A 4,123-nucleotide genomic window follows, 5' to 3' on the forward strand; every position below is an offset into this window, starting at 1 on the left:
AACAGTTTTGAGAAGCCACTACATACTCTTTCACAAACATGTTTCCACGGGGCCAATACAGTGCTAGCCATTCACCCAGCGCACTGAGTGCACCGAAGTAGAAAAGAGGCAACAAGAAAAATAGCTACGTTAGAAACACTCCAACACTTTAGAAAAAAAGAGTCAAACACTTTTTGTTTCTCCCCTTTAGCCCCTAAAACAACATCACATGGTCTGGATCTACCTATTTACGTCCTACGTTGGCTTCTAGTCTTTGTCAGGAGGGAAATAGTAATAGTAGTAAAATGACACTGGCCAGCACGGTCTTTGGATCTCGAGGAGGGAGGGGAGAAAGTCAGTCCTCAGGACAAGCTAGTCGGCTGCAGTCTCATCGGCGGGGTCTTTGCATTCCTTGTTCTTCCGCACTTCTTCCACGTGCTTGTCCTTTTCTCCCAAGCGCTCCAGCTTGGCCACCATTTGTGCTTCTCGGTTCTCTTTGTTGGCTTCCATTTTGTGGGTCAGCTTCTCCTCGGCCATCTTGCTGAAGTTGTTGTTCTCCTCGATTGCTTTCTGCAGCACCTCCTTCTCGTGCTCCCGCTTCCCGGCCAGCTGCTTCAGGACCTCCGCCTCATGGGACTTGCGTCTTTCTTCTGCAGCTTCTAATTTCTTCTGAATTTCCTCCAGGGAAAGGTCCTTCTTCTTTGGAGGAGAAAGAGGGAATTCTGGGACGGCCTCTTTTGAACGGGGGCTGAGTATCAGCTCAAAGGCCTGGCCAGAGGCCCACTTCTCCAGTTCTTTCACCTGGATATCAGAAGAAGCCATGGTGAACAGAAGACAAGAGACTGGCAGTGTACGCTCTGCAATCCACTGGGAAGGAAAGCCCTGCTCGGTCCGAGCCGCCTGGCCACACTCTCACAAATGTAGTTTTATGCAATCATTTTGGCTTAGAAGGCCCTAGAAAATATTGTCTATCCAAATATTGTTGTTTGAAAGCAAATAATTATTAAGAAGATCCTCAAAAAAGAAAATAAACTCACCCAAAAGTGAAAGACCGCATACAAAGTATATATATATATATATATATATATATATATATATATATATATATATATATATATATATACACACACACATTCTAATATGACACAAGGATGGTGATACTTTATTCACATACTTTGGACATGTTGCCCAGAGAGGCCAGTCCCTGGAGAAGGCCATCACGAGGGCAGTGACAAGGAGGAAGGCCCTCCAGGAGATGGATTAACAATGGCTGCAACAATGAGATCAAATGTAAGAACAGTTGTGAGGACAGTGCAGGACTGGGCAGTGTTCTGTTCTTTTTGTGCTTAGGGATGCTTTGAGTAGGAACCAACTTGATGGCACCTATCAACAACAAATTCATAAACTGTGCTAAGTACTCTAGAATGTCCACCTTTTTTAGATTTTAAATAGAGAGGCTATCTACAGAGAAATCCATCTACTATAAAGATCGATAGACTGTCAAAATCCTATACAGGGTTGCTATGAGTTGGAGTATACATTAGGGCAGTGGGTTAGATGTAAAAATATTGATAGACTGCCTTTTCCACTGAAAAGTAAATGTTATTTATTGAAAATCTATTAGGAGCCAGGTAATATTCTAGGCACCCTAGTCATCCAGGATGAAACAATAAGTAAGGAGTAAAAAACTTCCTTTCCTCATGGATTGCCCATTGTAAATGCTCTTTATCACACTGAATATTATCAGTCCACTATAGAGCACTCTAAGCTGCATAAAGTCTTAATTTTCAACCCAAATAAATTACTCAAGTTTGAAAAACAAAACAAGAACAAATTATAAACCTAATATTTCCTGACAGTGTCCATTTATGTCTATGTAAGTCTCAAGTCAGTGTTTTCCTTTTTCGAACACTTTCTGAGGTACTCAAATCACATTCTTTTAAATGTCCTTTGCATTTGGGAGACAAAAGGAAGACTGAAGGATTATATCAGGGGTGCAGAGTGCGTGAAGTAAGCTTTCCTTACTTGCAGTCATTGGTACTTTCAATATCCTACCCCCAAGCCATCATTTTCAGGTCATCGATTTTCCTGCAAACTTCCTACTCATTGTCTAGCTTTCACAGGCATATGAGGCAGTTGATCCTCAAGTGACATCACACAATATGTAACATAGGTTCTCAGAGCAGATGTATATATAAAGAAGACTTGGTGGTGAGTGGACTAAGCATTAGTTGCTAAACAAAAGGTTAGCGGTTCAAACCCAGCAGCTACTCCTTGGGAGTAAGTTTAAGTATTGTGTGCCGATAAATATGGAAAGCTCTGGAAACCTAAAGAACAGTTATATTCAGTTCTACGGGTTTGCTATGAGTCTGAATTGACCCAATGGCGGTAGATTTACACTTTGAGGCAGAAGTTGTGTGTTTGCTTGATTGCTTGTGTGATTCATTCAGTGATTGCTTATTTTTTCTCCAGTACAGAAAGTAATGGCATCCACCCTGATTCTCCTACCAACGATATCCCAGGTAAACACAGGCTAGAAATTGTACATTTCTACTTGGTCTAGCATTTTAACTCAAGTAAATCAACCAACAAAAATGTGTAAGAATAAAAATAAATAAATCTCCAATGTGAAATGTGAAGGCCCAAAGGTACACTAGTAGTGAATTTGCAGAAGGTCCTAAGTTGCTCTGGGTTTGGATCTTTGGTTTTCTTCTAGAATCATGTCCATGTGAAACACTGATATATGAGGTGCTAAAATCTGGAGGTCCGTGGTCTTTAAAAAGCCTGGTCTGCAAAAGCAAAGTGGAGGAGAAATTAAAAAGTTGACGAAGAACGCTGAGGTCAGATGCCAACAAAGATGAAAAAAACACACGATGAGTGAGACACATGCCAGTGGAGTGAAACAAAGAGGCAGCAGAAAGAAGGGTATGGAATGAACTGGCTTTTTTTGGAACAAAAGGCCAGGCAGGCGGATCAGGAGGATCTGAAGCATGTACATGCAGTGAGTGTCTCATCCAGATCAGGGGTCCCACATCCCCGCTCTACAAAGTGCCTTCAGCAGGTCAGGCACTCGGTGAGCATATTTTCACCGAATGAAACAGGAAAACTATAGTCCACGTGCTTTTGTGATACTCAAGAGCTACCAAGGCATTTGGAAAGGGAGACAAAGTGCCATTCCATTGCAACGTTGTAAAATGAAAAAAGAACACACATGGTCACAGTAATGGGTGAGGGCTTGCAGGACAATATGACTTCTCTCCCGTTGTGCATGCGCATATGGCTCTAACTCTACATTTTCCACTAGAAATATCAGACTACAGTGGATCTGATGCCATCCATCAATGCTGCATTTTCTGGAATCCAATGAAACTCCCACTGTCGTTATTCCATGTCAATGCAGAAAAACACATAGTGCCACTGATAAACTTTCCATCAGATTTATTATGTTGCACTTTTATTTTTCAACTTTTAGAAGGTAGAAAACAAAAATACACAGATGCTGCATTAGGCCAACTTGGGTTCAGGTGTTGTACTGTGGGTACACACCTTGTAAAGGGAGAGCAGCTATGACAGAAGGTACTTGCTGACCAGATGTGTTGCCTCAACACACAACTGTGTCTACCTCTCTGGCTCAGCTGGTTCATTCCCATGACCTCTTACCACCATGTTAGTGAGGTAGCATGACTTCTTCACTCTCACTGCTCCCTTCAAAAACCCAGAACCCCTGAAAGTGCTCTCTTTCTGAAAGACATCTGCCTCAAGGACGCATGGTCCAAAGAGTTACAAATTATTGCAACGAGGAGAACTTGGAGTAACTAAAGTCACCTTACAGTATTTATAAACACAAGGGGCACATCAGTTACTTATGTTATAATTGTAGTGATTGCCTACTACCCCCTGAATCCTCTTCATTGTCATCCGATGAGTCATCCGATGAGCCACCAGTTAGGCTGCTGTAACTGGTCCTACTGCGCCACAGCAGGTTGCACTGCTCCCATGCAGCAGCCTCTTGGTTCTTTCCATGTGTTTTTGATTCCAATGACTTTAACCTTGTTAACTTGGCCAATGTGTTTGTTACTGGACTGCCAATATCCGGGCCAGCCAGGTGAAGAAAGATCATGCAGTGGTTGGTGGAGTCACTCTC

General features: G+C 42.3%; 1 pseudogene; it reads right to left on the bottom strand.

The window, feature by feature from the left end:
* Window positions 1-351: 351 nt before the first annotated feature.
* LOC142436920 (stathmin pseudogene) lies at window positions 352-876 on the bottom strand (annotated as a pseudogene).
* Window positions 877-4,123: the final 3,247 nt, after the last annotated feature.

This window comes from Tenrec ecaudatus, unplaced genomic scaffold (assembly GCF_050624435.1).
Source record: "Tenrec ecaudatus isolate mTenEca1 unplaced genomic scaffold, mTenEca1.hap1 Scaffold_95, whole genome shotgun sequence".
Taxonomy (NCBI): Eukaryota; Metazoa; Chordata; class Mammalia; order Afrosoricida; family Tenrecidae; genus Tenrec; species Tenrec ecaudatus.